Source organism: Mesoplodon densirostris, chromosome 16 (assembly GCF_025265405.1).
Source record: "Mesoplodon densirostris isolate mMesDen1 chromosome 16, mMesDen1 primary haplotype, whole genome shotgun sequence".
Classification (NCBI taxonomy): Eukaryota; Metazoa; Chordata; class Mammalia; order Artiodactyla; family Ziphiidae; genus Mesoplodon; species Mesoplodon densirostris.
The window spans coordinates 26,181,134-26,196,600 of NC_082676.1; the positions used below are offsets into that span (position 1 = coordinate 26,181,134).

The 15,467-nt window shown below is 49.6% G+C and overlaps 1 pseudogene; it reads right to left on the reverse strand.

Annotated features, from left to right (window-relative positions):
- Positions 1-1,445: 1,445 nt before the first annotated feature.
- LOC132476915 (uncharacterized) lies at positions 1,446-11,782 on the reverse strand (annotated as a pseudogene).
- Positions 11,783-15,467: the final 3,685 nt, after the last annotated feature.

The following is a 15,467-nucleotide window of genomic DNA, read 5'->3' on the forward strand; positions in this document are numbered from 1 at the left end:
TATAGTTTCTGGATTAAGTGTTTCCCAACCCGATTTCTACTGTGGACACCAGAAAACCTCTCTGGTTTTCTCCCATGTACCCTAGGAATTAGAGACTGAAGGGGAGGCGAAGGTGGAGAGAACCATTTGCTTAGCAAAAACTGCTCTAGATCTTTCTGACATTTTGGTTTGATAACGTTGACTTAGCTGCCTGTCTCCTCACTTTATTCTCATATTTTACCTGAGAATTTCCCTCGTGGACCCCTTTTTTAGCCTGTCAGTTCATTCTTTACCTTCAGGTCTGACAGCACTTGGAGTTTAGAAAGCATCATTACCTAATAGTAGGCTCTGAGGAGTCATTTTTGGCCCATTCACTACCAAGATTATGTCATTCTGTGGGGATCATGAAAAAAAAATCCAAAAGATGGTAGTGTAGAATATTTGGAGTCAGAAGGACTTTTGTTGAATTCCCCACTCCATTGCTTCAGAGTTGTGTGAACTTGAGTAGTTACTTTATTATTCTTGTGTGCCTTGATTTTCTCTTGTGACATGGGGATAATAATAAAATGCTTATCTCATATGGAGTTCAGTGAGATTATATTTGTAAAGAACTGAGCACTGTCTATGGAACATAGTAAAATCTTTTTTTTTACTTTATTTACTTTATTTATTTTTGGCTGTGTTGGGTCCTCGTTGCTGTGCGTGGGTTTTCTCTAGTTGCGGCGAGTGGGGGCTACTCTTCGTTGCAATGGGCTTCTCATTGTGGTGGCTTCTCTTGTTGCCACAGAGGTGAAATTACATGCTCCTTCTCCTGGGCTTGCATAGCAGGTAAGAGCATAGATTTTGGAACCAGAGTCCAGCTCTGCTGCTTACAAATTATGTGGCCTGAGACACGTTTCTTAATTTCTCTGTGCCTCAGTTTTCATGCTTGTAAAATGGGGATAATAATCATACATACTTCATCAGGTTGTTGTGGGGATTAAATGAGTTAATTTATGTAAAGTGCTTAGAATGGAACATGGCATCTAGTAGTGCTATTGTTATCTGTTGCGGTTATTGTTATTATTTTTTTTAATTTAAAAAAATTATTTTATTTATTTATTTATTTTTGGCTGTGTTGGGTCTTGGATCTTCGTTGCTGCGCACAGGCCCTCTCTAGTTGAGGCGAGAGGGGGCTACTCTTTGTTGAGGTGCACAAGCTTCTCATTGTGGTGGCTTCTCCCGCCACCTAGCGCGGGTTCTAGACACGTGGGCTTCAGTAGTCGTGGCACGCAGGCCCGGTAGCCGTGACTCGCGGGCTCCAGAGCACAGGCTCAGCAAGCCGTGGCACACGGGCCCATTTGCTCTGCGGCATGTGGGATCTTCCCGGACCAGGGCTCGAACCCGTGTCCCGTGCATTGGCAGGCGGACTCCCAACCACTGCGCCACCAGGGAAGCCCCTGGTTATTGTTATTATTGTTTGTCTATCAGGTGCCCTGTTCTCAGAGCCTTTAGAGAGAGCACACTGAGTATGGATTTTGGAGTGCGGGACTGGGTTTAAATCCTGGTTCTGCCACTTACTGAGCAATGTGAGCTTGGGCAAGTGAAGTCACCCTGCTCAGTATCGGTTTGCACATGTGTAAAAGGGGGTGAGAGGGCAGGCTTTCCAAGGATCACATCGATGTAGGTGGAGGGGTCTGGCACACAGTCGCTGCTCACTACTGTCTGCCACATGCACATCTGTCTGCCTCAGGAGGTGTGCCTCAGCAGGGTCCGGGTTTTGTTTAGTAGTGAATACTAATGACAGCCACATGGCCGTGTCACCTGGGTGGGGCAATGAGCTAAGTGAATCGTCTCCTTTAATCCTCACGGTACTTGTGAAGAAGGCACAGTAATTTCCAGAGTCCACAGTAGGAAAGTCTAGCCAAATGTAACACGCCTCTGTGGCCCAATCCTGTCCCCTGTTCAAGAAATCTTTCCTGAGATCCTGGCCGAGGTGCTGGGAGAGAAGTTGGCAACATACCCACCTTGGGCCCAGGATCCAGCACTCTCAGTGACAATAGCTGAATGAGGTCAGCAGCCTGGAAAAAGGACAAGATGTGTGTTGGCCTTTAGAATCCTGCAGGTCTGTTCTGAACAGGTACATGGGGTGAGAGGGGTGTCAGTGGGATTCAGTGAGATGTAATTGTCCCCAACTGAATGCACCATTGTCATACCACTCAGTCACAGCATGGGAGGAGCCATTCACCAGGTTTCTCATGATTTATCTGGAAAGGTTGACTTTTTATTGTTTCAATGATTTTTTTCCCCAGCATTTTATTGTGAAAATTTCCACACATGCAGCAAAGTTGAAAGAATTTTATAGAGAACATTTATATATGCATCACCTAGATTCTTCTATTAACATTTTCCTATACTTGCTTTATCACATTCATATTCTTCTATCTGTGATCCATTGGTTTTTGAAAGTCGTAAATCATTATAGAAGACACTATAATATATATACAGTAAAAATGAAAGTCCATCTCAACACTTCTTCCCCTTTTCTCCTAAATCCTGTTCTCAGGGGTACCCACTATTGACATTTTGGAGTATATCCTGACAGACTATTTTCTAAACACATAGAAGAATGAATAGATAGGAACATTCTAACCAGATGGTCCTGCACCTTGTTTGTTCCTCAACATCAGTACCCATAGAACAACCCCTTTCTTTTAAACAGCTGCATAGAATTCCACTTTATATAGCCATTACCTGACTTATTTTACCAACTCCCTATTGATGGACACCTAGGTTAACTTTATTTTTCACCCTGTAACAAGTGAAGCTACAAAGAACACCCTTGCACATGTACCCTCATCCACTGGTGTAAGAATTTCTGTAGACATGGAATCACAGGGTTCACTTCTAGTCTCAGAGCTGCCACACCTGTGTGGAAAGGAGGGAACAGTATGGGGAGGCAGGAGCCTTGGCTCCAGTCCTGATCCTACCTGCTGGGTGACTTGGGAAAGTCACTTTCCCTATCTGGGCCTTGGTTTCCCCATGTTAATAATGGAGCAATAACATTAGATCTCTTCCAGATATAGATCTTGGGATTTCATATTTCAATGTTTACTGAGCACACCCTGTGTACCCTTCAGAGAGTATACTGTTCATAGTCCCCGTCCCCAAGCTGGAGAGACAGTGAACACACAAAGTTAAATAAATGAACACACATAAATATACATATGTGTGTATATGTATATATGTGTGTATATATACAACTTCGCATATATAACTTTCCTCATACTCATACACACAGTGAGATCAGTATTTTGAAGGGAACAGAGTAGAAAGAGAGGGTTTTGGGTGGGGGAGAGAGAAAAGGCTTACTTTAGATATTTACATGTGGTGGTCAGGGAGCAGCTCTCTGAGGTGATGACATTTGCACAGAGACCAACAGTGGAGAGAAGAGTGTTCCAGGCAGGGAGACAGCATGTGCAAAGGCCCTGAGGTGAGCACCAGCCCATCCTGTGTGGCTGGAGCGTAGTGGGTGAGGAGACAGAGCTAGAGAAGTGGGCAGGAGCCAGATCTCACGAGGCCCTGGGGCTGCAGAGAGGAGACTGGACTTTATTCAGAGCACGATGAGGAGCTGCTGGGGGCTTCTGAGCAGTGATCTATTTCTCCCTCATGTGATGCCCTCATTGTCCCTGGGAACTTGCTCTTCCCGTTGACTTCTGTGTGTGTGTGTGTGCCTCCTTGCCACCATTCAGGCCACCTCCTCAGAGATGTCTTCACTGACTACAGTGTCCAGGGTAGCTCTCTCACCTCCACCACACACTAGCTGATCCATTGCTCTGTTTATTATAAATAAGATACATTATTTTATTTATCTGTTTTGTTGTTCAGTTTCTATTCCTCCAGTAGACTTTGATCTGTGAAAGGGCAGGGACCCTGTGTGCACAGGGCATGGCACACAGTAGGCTTTCAATACATGTTTGCAGCATAAATGTTATGAAGAGAGGAACAACAAAGGGGTGTTCAAGGAAGTCTTTCCAGAAGAAGGAACTTCTATACTGGGTTCTGAAAGCTGAGTAAGAGTTCTCCAGGTGAGGTCCAGAGAGGGGAAGTGACTTACCTAGGCCCACCCAGGAAGGCACTTATGCCACCTGGGCCTTGGTTTCTTCATGTGAAAAGTAGAGCAGTAAAGTAAGGTACTTCCTTTTCTCAAGCACTCACCGTGGGGTCCTGGAGGTTCACATGTGTCTCCTTGCTGGTGTAGAGGCAGGACAGGATGTCATTGTAGGTTTCCAGTGAAAAGACCAGGTCTGCCAGGCTGCCCGGGGCTAATTTTGGGAGGGGCTTGGGGGCCAGGTGGTCAGGCCTTGGGGCTCTCTGGCCTGGGCTGCAGGGGTCATAAGCTTTAGAAAAATGGAGGAAGGAGAAATTCAGAGGGAACAGTCTCCTCGGCCAAAAACTGGTTACATCTAACATACGGAGGATTCACTGTGTGCCAGACACAGCGCTGAACATTTACAGGCACAATCTCATTTTGACCTCACAACAGCACCATGAGATGGAAACAGTTTGATAGATGAGGAAGCTGAGGCCCAGAGGAGTGAAGTGACTTTCTCAAGATCCTATACATGGTAAGAGGTGGAGCTGGGTTTTGAACCCATGAGCTACACTTCCCTGCTTCTCCCTCATGTAACCCCATTCTTTTCTCCGTGCCTTTGTTAACAGTGCCTCCTTCCTATCCACTCAAATCCTCCTGTCCTCCTGACTCACCTGCTACCATCCCATGGAGGAGAGGGGCAGCCAGCCTCATCCCTTCTCTGGGCCTCGGGTTTCCCCATCTGAGGGGTCCCTTCCAGCTGGGAGTTACACGCGGTCCTGCCGTTCCTTAGCCACCCCACCTGCCCTTTTGTTGGAGCCTAATTTTCACTTGTGAGACATACAGCCCGTGGCCTCTCCACCTGTCCAGGGTTGAGCGGGACTTCCCAGGCTCAGTGTGAGCTCCCGAGGGTGGGGCCTGCCTGGTCTGCCCTTTCTTCTCCCTTCCCCTCTCTCCTCCTCTTTTGCCCACCACTTCCTTCGCTTGCTCCTTCTCCTCTGCCTCCTATTCAGAGAAGCCCCACCGCATTTTCCTCTGTGCCCATTCTCCCCCAGACCAGTGGACATCCCCAGAGGGTCTGCCCTGGCCAGGGGCTGCTCACCTGGACTTTCATCAGGATGGCCTCCTCCGTGAATTCTGTGCTGGTGACATAGTGCTGGAAGTCTTCCGGGCCGGAGATGGCTGGGGCTGCAATGAGGAAATGGAGCTGGGGCTCAGCCTCCCTGGGGGATGGAGGGAAGGGCATGGGGAGGCACTGAAGCAGCGAGAAATTCCTTCTCCCTCTCTGCTTAGCTTTAAGTTCATTGTGGACTGGGCCTCAGCTTGTTGTAACAATGAGCATTTATTGAGCCATACCTCTGTGCCAGGTTTTATGTATTATCACAACAGTCCATTCTGTGAGCCTGTGATTAATCCCATTTTACAGACTGGGAAACTGAGGCTCGGGGGGGAAATGATTTACCAAGGTCATAAGGCATAATGCCCTTTTCCCCCTCCACTAGGAAGTAGGCTCCCCATGGGAAAGCTTTCTCTGTTTTATTTCCCATCATATTTCCAGAGCCTAGAAGAGTTCCTGGCACACAGTAGGGGGACAGCAGATAAGCCCCTTCCTTGGCTGGGAGCTACGAACACAGAGTGATGTGTAACAGGTCTTCCAGCAGCGGGTTGAGCAGGGTTGTGGCCAGGGGACACCCCTGGAGGGAAGGCATGAGGGGGTCATTGTTGAGGTCAGGGCGAGATCAAGGGGCTGTTCCTTGGGGTCACACCCCTCTCTCAGGGGGCGGGGCAGGGGGAATGAGCAACTTACTATCTTCTGTAGGAGGAAGGGCAATACCTCATCCAGGACATCTGTCACCAACCCCAGAGCTTTGTTCACCCAGAGGGGGTCCATCCTAGGGGCGGGGAGAGCAGGTGGGGTCTGAGACACCATGGAAGGGGAGACTGAGGCCAGAGAGGGGAGTCCAGGGCAGGGCTGAGGAAAGCCCCAGTGGGCCTGTGAACAGGGAAGCTCAGGGTGGCTGCTTCCTTCCTCCACTGGTGTCCCTCTCCTCTCCTCTTTCTCCCCTTTTCTGTTTTTTTCCCTTCTTGCCTTCTTGCTTTCTCTCTTCCAGACTTTGTCTTCCTCCACTTTATTTCTTCCTGATTCTCCCTTTCTGCCTCTCTTGCTTTATTTCTCTCTCTAATAAAGGTCTCTGGGGTTTTCAAAGAGGGAGAGATCACACCTGGCAGTGGAAGTTAATGGAAGCCTTCCTGGAGGAGGTGGCTTTTTTGTTAGGTATATTAAGAATCATAAACAGGGCTTCCCTGGTAGCGCAATGGTTGAGAGTCTGCCTGTCGGTGCAGGGGACACAAGTTTGTGCCCCGGTCCGGGAGGATCCCACATGCCGCAGGGCGGCTGGGCCCGTGAGCCATGGCCGCTGAGCCTGCGCGTCCGGAGCCTGTGCTCCACAACGGGAGAGGCCACAACAGTGAGAGGCCTGCATACCGCAAAAAAAAAAAAAAAAAAAAAAAAAAGAATCATAAACAATGGCCACTTTATGTGGCAGATTCTGTGCTAAGTAGCTCACACGGGTTAGCTCATCTCTTCCCCACAACCACCCCATGCTGGCTGAGTTCTGTGATCTTGTTTATTGCTGAGAAAACTGAGGCTCCTGGAAGCCAAATAGCTTGGCCAGGGCTCCTGGTGTTAGCAAGCAGCCAAGCCAAGATTTGACCTGTGTGGATGCACACTTTGGCCATAACATTCAATGTGAAGGCAGGAGATACTGATGGGTGGTGTGTACAGCTGGTGGTCTTGGAGATGACCCTGCCCCTGACACCCTTGGTCACTCTAGACAGCTTAGGCTGGGGAGAGGCAGCCTAAGACTGAGAGTCTCTGGGGAGAGTCTCAGTGAAGGGCTGGGTGCAGGAGTGGTGGGGCGTAGGTACTCACTGCTCCAGAACCTCAGTGCTCAGGTATCCTGGTGGGTGTGGCACTCCTCAAGTACCTCGATGCGGATGTTCTTGGTGACTTTGAACCGCAGGATCCTGTAGGGGCAGCATGTCTGGGCAGGCTCCAAGCCGCAGCCCAAGACTGAGTCCAGAAGTCACAGGCTGGTGGGGCCTGCAGTTGTCTGGAGGGCTCAAATGAAAAACTGGAAGAGTTAATTAAAAATACAGAGTTCAAACTTTGGAAAACCTAAAAGATCTGGAGACTCTCAGCCAGCATCCTCACAGGGCGGCTGATGTGACCTTGAGATGGGCCACATCCTCTCCTGTTTACTGCAGTCCCCACCAGGCCAAGGGTCAAGCTGCATTTTTACTGCACATCATTATAAGGGTGATGATATGTTTATTGTATAGCAGAGAAATATTTCTCTGTGCCCACATCCCTGTGAAGAAAATATTTCTTTGTGCTCGCTTTTCTATTAAAAAGGGAAGCTAGACAAAGAATGCCGCCCTTACTCAAGTTGCCTGGATGGTAAGTGGGATTGGAGTCCAGGCGTGGTGGACCCCAAGGTGAGCTTGAACCAGACCCTCCTTGGATCATCCCATGAAAGCATCTGCCTTTTACTCAGATGCGGCACATGTCCCCTGACATGGAAGTCAGAGGGTTTTATCTCAGCCTCTGCTGCAGATTCACTGTGTGATCCTGGGCAGGTCCCTCTCCTACTCGGTGCTTCAGTTTCCCCATCACAAAAAAGTGACTTTGAAATATGCCCAAGTGGAAAGGATTATTGTAACCCTTTTGGTGACATAGGCAGCAGACTTTTGCTAGCCTTGCATGGCTGCCTGGAACCGAGGGAGGTGGAGAGGAAGCCCCCAGGGCACACACTCACCTCTAGAACGAGAGGTACAGTTTGCTTCGCAATGTGACCTGCAGCAGGCTGTCACTCAGGATTTGTGGGGTGACATCAGGGCCTTTGGCATCTTCTGTGACCAACCTGTGAGTGGGTTGGGAGGTGTTGTTTGTATGGCCTGGTAAGGCCCCTGTGACTCTGTGGAGTGTGTGTGTCTGTATTGGCTAGAATAGGGGCAGACCCCAGGAGGGGTGGGGGCTGCTTTGGGACAACCCCTTCCCTGACCCTCAGCCCACCTGCAGAACACTGGGCTCTAGTTGCAGCCTCTAAGCCTTGAAGACCTGGGAAAGTCCCTTTCCTTCACCAGGCGTCAGTGTCACCCTCTACAAAATGAGGAGAATACAGTGGAGGACCTGTCTGTGCACATTTAACAGGTCTGAATTCAAATATAAGGGTTCTGCAAAAAAGACGCAAGCAGGCAGGAGTCAGAGAGAGCAAGACGGCTGGTGATCCCACCGCCTTCCATTCAGGGACCACCTGCCCTGCTGAGCATCCAAGAAGGAGGACATGAAACTTCTGCTCCCCATGATGGCCTCAGGTCCTCGCATCTCCCTGAGCTAAGAGGAACCCAGAGTTTTATGTACTTTTTGAACATTAGACACAAGCTGGTGACTTACCTGGTGCCCACTAGAGTGGGCAGCAACAAGTTCCAGTGCTGGAGGAAGACCTGGATGAGTTGGGCTCCCCAAAGGCTGTATGCCTGCCTCCACCATGGCACCTTCCAGAGGGTTTTTTTTGTCTTTTGTTTTTTTTGCAGTACGCGGACCTCTCACTGTTGGGGCCTCTCCCGTTGCGGAGCACAGGCTCCGGACGCGCAGGCTCAGTGGCCATGGCTCACGGGCCCAGCCGCTCTGTGGCACGTGGGATCTTCCCAGACCGGGGCACGAACCCGTGTCCCCTGCATCGGCAGGCGGACTCTCAACCACTGCGCCACCAGGGAAGCCCTTTCCAGAGGTTTTTGAAGAATGACTTGGACCATGTGGGGTTTTTCCTACGGCCCTCCCAAGCTGATGCCCTGTGCCAGGATGGGTGAGTAGAGGTGGTGCAAATGCACAGGCAGGGGTGAGTGGTGGCCAGTCCTAGGCCTTAGGATGGGCTGGGGCAGGTGTGGGCCCAGCACCCTCCTCCTAGGCCTCTCTGGGAAGCACCCCTACCCACCCCAGAGCCCTAGCTTTTCATTTCATTTCACCCCCATCAGAAAACTTCTTCTGAACTCTATCATCTTAGGACCCATCTGGCTCTCCCTGCTCATTCTGGGGGAGGGATTCGGAGGCCTACCTGTGGCTACATAGGTTGACCTTGCAGGAACCCCTGCCCCAACCTACATAAATATCATTCATTTATGTTGGTACTTATTTTGCCAGAAGTCTCCAACTCATTTGCCTTCAGGGCCAAGCAGGTAACGTAAAGGGAGTGGAGGAGGTGTCTGGGGACTGACTTACGGACTACAGATCCTACACCAATGATTGCCACGTGGGAGGTCAGGCCACGTGTGGCCAGATCTTTGTTATAGAGAGAGTTGCTATTAGGGGTTGAATTGTGTCTGCCTTCCACCCCCCAATTCATATATATATATATTTTTAAAAATATTTACTTATTTATTTATTTTGGCCGCACTGGGTCTTAGTTATGGCACACGGGATCTTTAGTTGCGGCATGCAGGCTTTTTAGTTGCAGCATGCAGACTCTTAGTTGCTGCATGCGAACTCTTAGTTGCAACATGCATGCGGGATCTGGTTTTCTGACCAGGGATCGAACCCGGGCCCCCTGCATTGGGAGCGTGGAGTGTTACCCACTGGACCACCAGGGAAGTCCCCCAATTCATATATTGAGTTCCTAATCCCCACCTTATAATGTGAACTGATTTGGAAATAGGGTTGTTGCAGATGTAGTTAAGATGAGATCGTACTGGAGTAGAGTGAGCCCCTAGCCTAATGTGACTGGTGTCCTTATAAAAAGGGGAAATTTGGACACAGACAGAGACACAGAGCCAGGGAGATTGCCAAGTGAAGAGGAAGGCAGAGATCAGGTGATGATTCTACAAGCCAAGGAAAACCAGACTGCCAGCAACCCTCCAGAAGCTAGGGGAGAGACATGGAAAACGCCTTGATCTCAGAATTCTAGTCTCCTGAATTTCTGTTGTTTAAGCCACTCAGTTTGTGGTACTTTGTTATGGCAGTCCTAGCAAACTAATACAATCAGAAAATCTGGATTTTTATTAAAACACTCCAGATTTTTATATATTGGCAAGTCACTAAAATATTAAAAAAATACTATGGGAGTTTGCGATACCCAGGTATAAGCTGAATGTGGAGGGTTGGAGGGCTGCCAGGCTAAGATCCCTGATTGAGACTCTGCTTTGTTCCTTGGAGGATTTCAAGTGGCTTCAAGAGGCTTAGGGACAATAAAAATGTACTTGCTGAGGGCTTTCCAGGCTGGAGAAAAGCTCCAACGACGCTGGGGCCTCCTACCCACCCACAAGGTGAGAACACTGTTTCTGAGGGGGAAGAAAAGCTAGAAGGCCACTCACCCACCCAACTGGAGCAGCTCCCCCAGCAGCGGGAAGCTCTGCCCCGAGAGCAGGTCCCAGACCAGCAACAGATCAAACCCACTGCTCTCTTTGGAGAGGCGTTCTCTTACAAAGGGCAGGTGGTCCAGGATGGCGACTCCTTCACTTGTGGCCCCCATCACAGGGATCCTGGCCGCACGGTCCAGGACATGGTGTTTTGAGAGCAGGCCTGAAATGTCTGAGGACAAGGCCCTCCTCAGGGCGGGGCTCACCTTTCATTCAGTCGTTCAACAAAGGCCCACCAGCACCTGCCCCAAGCCAGCGATTTAGACAGTCATTTAGCAACAGGTACTTATGAATCACGTACTCTCTTCTGGGCTCAGGGCCCATGGGGTTCATTCTAGGAGCGGGAGTTGGGGGGTAGGGGCGGGCACAGAAAACAATTGAGCCCTCAGATAAGCAAGCAAGGCAATTTTTGAAAATAAAATGGAGTCGAATTGGAGCATGACTGGGGGGAAGGTCTACTTTAGATAGGGTAGAAATGGAGAGCCTCTCTGAAGGGGAGGCATTTGAGCTGAGACCTGAATGAAGTGGAGAAATCCACTATTGCAAGATCTGGGGAGAGAGCAACGCAGACAGAGGGAAAAGCACATGCAAAGGCCCTGAGGTGGTAATGAGCCTGTTGAGTGTATGAAACAGAAAGATCAGTGAGGTTGGACTGTGTTGAATGGGGAAGGAGGTGAATGGATAAAAAAGAGCTCACAGCCAAGAGTTAGGGAGAGACAGAAAGACAGACAGGACAAGTACAGTATGCTTGGATAAGGCCATAGATGAGGCTTCACTAAAGGGCTGTGGGAACCCAGTGGAAGGAGACTCCTTCTGCTGGGGAAACTGGGACTATTAGAGCTTTGCCTTAAATGGTGAATCAGAATCCATTTTATTGAGAACGGGGGAAAGAATAGCACAAGCAAAGGAAGGAGGCTGGAAAGTCTATAGGGGCGGTCAGGGCAGGTGGTGGTAGAAGAGGCTGGAGAGTCAGGGCCTTGAAAACCAGCCTGAAGAGCTTGAAGCTTCTCCTGAAGGCACTAGGGAGCCACAGCAAGTGTTAGAGCAGGGGAGGGATGGGGTCAGCTCTGGGCAAAGGAAGGCAAATTCTGCTGCTGGTGATGGGGAGGCCAGAAGAGGAAAAGGCTTGAGCAGGGAGGTGTTGTCACCTTCCACCCCTGCTCCTCCCTGAGTTCCTGCCTCCTGTCACCCACCCCTTAAAAATCTATCTGTTTCCAGCTGATCCTTGCTGAAGCGCAAGAAGACTAAGTGCTGGGCCTCCCCTGGGGCCTGGGGCAGCAGCCCCCAGCATAGCAGTGACCCCCAGAACAGCAGCATCCTCCTGGCCAGGACCTGGGGACACAGAGCTGGGAACCCCACTGGCCATCTCACTGGGGAGCCACTGGCTAGCTTCTCCCAGCTCTGCCTCTCCTAGAGCCATCTCTCCAGCTCTCCTTCCCTCGCTTCTCCCTCTCGCTCTAGATCTTCTAGTCCTTGAACACAGCCTTACCCCCACCATCTCACATTAGTGCTTTCGGTTCCTTCTGCCTGAAATGTCCTTCCCTCTCAAGTGGGCTTTCTTCAAATCTGGGCTTTGCCACTTCCAGACCGTGTGACCCTGAGCAAGTTACTTGATCTCTCCGTGCCTCAGTTTTCTCATCTGTAAAATGGGGGACAATCATAGATTGTTGTGGGGAATGCACTCAATAATATGTGCAAAGCACTTAGCAAGGAGTGTGCCCAACAGCTGTTAATGTGGCTGTGCAACATTGTGAGACATTAAAACCATGGAGGTTTCTGAATCTTGAGGAAGACAAGGGTTGGGGGTCGTGGGGGAAGCACCATAGTGGCCAGGGTAGGCACCTGGGGGGCTTAAAGCCATGGCTCTTTACCAACTAGTAGGGAAATACTTCAGTATTTCAAACAGTACATTTGTACTGGTTCCTGCCTGCTGAGCCTCAACCCAGGTGGCCAAATTGGCATAGCTGGGACCCCAGAGCCTGCAGGCAGGGGGCACTCCAGGTGGGCAAGGGTGTGCTGCCAGGAGATGCAGCCTTTGGAACTGCAAGGCAGAGGCCAGCTGGGTACAGACACGTCCAGGGCAGATGCCAGTGTAAGCAGGGCCCATTAAGGAGCCACCACATCCCCACCCCAATGCCCATGAAGACACTACCCAGAGGGTAAATGCTGCCTCTGGGCAAAGCCCCCAAAGTGGCTGAGCCTACTCTGGAGTGCCTGAGAACATCCTGGCATTGTCTCAAATCAGCAACATCCAGTTTTTTTTGCTTGATGGCAGGAATTCAAAACAGTGATTAAAATGGGTCCTAAAAAAAGAGAAAGTTTCTTGTATGTGAATTTTAGACTGGGAAATTTGTACTCATGGCATTAACTATTCATATTCTGCTACCAGACTGATCTTAAATTCATCCACTACTCATCCAACCAGTGTTTAGCCAGTGCCCATGTTAGGCACTTTTCTTAATCAGTTCACCCAAGTCAGGTCTCTCCTCCCTTCCCGCCCTTAGTACTTCACACTGTCCCCCAGCCGTCTCCATCTCGTACCAGTCTTGAATCATACTGGCCCCGACTTTTACTTGAGTCCTTACTATGGTAGCAGGCTCTATGCCGAGAGCTTTACAAGCTTTGTTGCATTATTGAATCCTTACCATAACGGTCTGGGATCATTGATAGCAGGCCTATTTTACGGAAATGGGCACAGATAGGAGAAATGGCTTGCCCAAGGTCACACAGGTAGTGGCTGCAGAGCCTGGATTGGAACCCAGTTTGGCTGAGAATCTATGCACCACATCACCACATTATTGTAGGTACTTAAGAAATATTTGCGAAATGCCCATGTTAGCTTCCTTGTCCTTACCTCTCCAAGAATAGGGCTATCCAGAATCTCTCCCGGGCCTCTGTCACTAGCTTCTCAGAAAGATACAACTTTTATAACCTGAGCTCTGAAGCTCGTGTGGGTGGAAACATGGCAGGAAGTCCAGCCTCCTGGCTGGTTTGTGCTCAGCGGAGCCCTTCAGAGGAGGAAGGGGTCCTCTTGGCACCGGAAGGCTAGGGGCTTCTGGCCAAAACTGATGGGGCTATTCACTGGGGTCCTAGGGGTAGGCTCTAGTCCTAGGCCAAAAGACCCCAGGGAGGAAGTAGGAGGGGGCCTTGTGGTTTTGGGGGTGGGCCCTTTCCCTTAGGAGCCACATCAGTGCTATGGAGCCTGGGGCAGGGCCTCCAGCTCTCAGGAGGGGCCCAAGGAGGCTCCTATTGCAGGATGTAGCAGTCACAGGACCCAAGGGAGTTAGGATGTATGTTGGGGTGTGTGTAGAGGACAGCAGGGGTAGAGGCAGGCCTGGGAGGGGCCCAGTGGCCACACTGTGGCCACTCCCCATGCTCTTTCCATATATGACACCCATGCCATGCCTCTGCAGCCAGACAGGTCTGGGTTCAATCCTCACTGTCACTCAGTAGCTGTGTAAATGTGGGCCAGTTACTTTCCCTCCTGAGCCTCATTTTTCATGTCTGCAAAAGGGGAATAATAATCCATCTATGCCTTTTGGTATTGTGAAGATTCATTGGGGCAATTCATGTAGATGTTCCAAAAAAGTTGCTTATTTTAATTTCCATTTTATAGATGAGAAAATGGAGACTCAAAGAGGTTAAGTGATTTACTCAAGGTCACACAGCATGTCTGGCAAAACTGGGATTTGAAATCAGGGCCCAGAGAGGAAACTGGCCATCCAGTGAAAGGGAAATTTGGTGTTACTATGTAATGCAGCTCCAAGACCTCGAGTCCTCACTCCCAACCAAACTGCTCTGCAGATGTCCTCTTCCGTGAGAATCTTGACGCCACCATTGTGAGTGCACGTAGCTGGCTGTGTCAGCATCCACTCCTTCATTAACTGCTGTCCGGTGCAGTCATCTCAGTGGTGGGCAGGACTCACCTCTAGGCAGCTTTTAGATTTTCCTTGTGGATAATTCCTTTCCCTTTCACAGTCAGAGATGTGGTTAGGGCAGGTGTTAAACTCCATTCTTGGGCTGGAAGATGGCACAGAGGGGCTGATGATGAAAGGGCTGGTTCTGGAAGACAGCAGCTCTGCAGGAAATGCTAGGGCAACGTTAGCTACTTGCTCCCAATGCAGAGGGCCTGGGTTCGATCCCTGGTCAGGGGACTAGATCCCACATGCATGCCGCAACTAAGAGTTCGCAAGGCACAACTAAGGAGCCCATGAGCCGCAACTAAGATCCAGTGCAATCAAATAAATAAATAAATAAATAAGTCAATGGCTGATATTAGTATGGTTTGGTGCCATATTTCAGATGGGATGTACTTATTCTAGGATCTCAGCATCATAAAATCATGGACGTTTTGGTTGGAAGATGCTTTAAAATTTGGCAGGTCCCCCACATTTTTGTCAGTTGGGTCTCAACATTACTGCCAAGTGCTGTCCTCCTGCCTGGGCAGAGGAAGGCTCTAGGGTTAATTTCCTCATCCGAGTCACTAGGGGCTGGTGCAGGATATTGGTGGAAGCACAGAGGTCTCCCTTCCCTTCCAAGATCTGGCCTCTCTAAACAGGATAGGAGGGAAGATTTTGGCTGGAGCACCATGAATTCTGTATGTTTACCTCATGGACTAATCTCTGCTGAGAGATGGGAGATTTCCTGGGGGTCTCCTCCATGAAAGGGAAGCCCTGGGAAGGACACAGAGAGGTACAAGACATCATTATTGTCTGTCTCTGAGCCCCAGTCTATTCATCTGTAAAATGGGAAAGTTAACCCACAGGAAGTGTCTAGTACTGTACTGGGAACTGAGTAGCCCTCAGGGAATAGAGGCTGTTAGTTGTCACTGTTATTTTGAGGAATAGAGAACAAACATATGGATACCAAGGGGGAGGGGGGGTGGGATGAATTGGGAGATGGGGATTGACATATATACACTATTGATACTGTGTATAAAGTAGATAACTAATGAGAACCTACTGTATAGCACAGGGAACTCTACTCAATGCTCTTTGGTGAC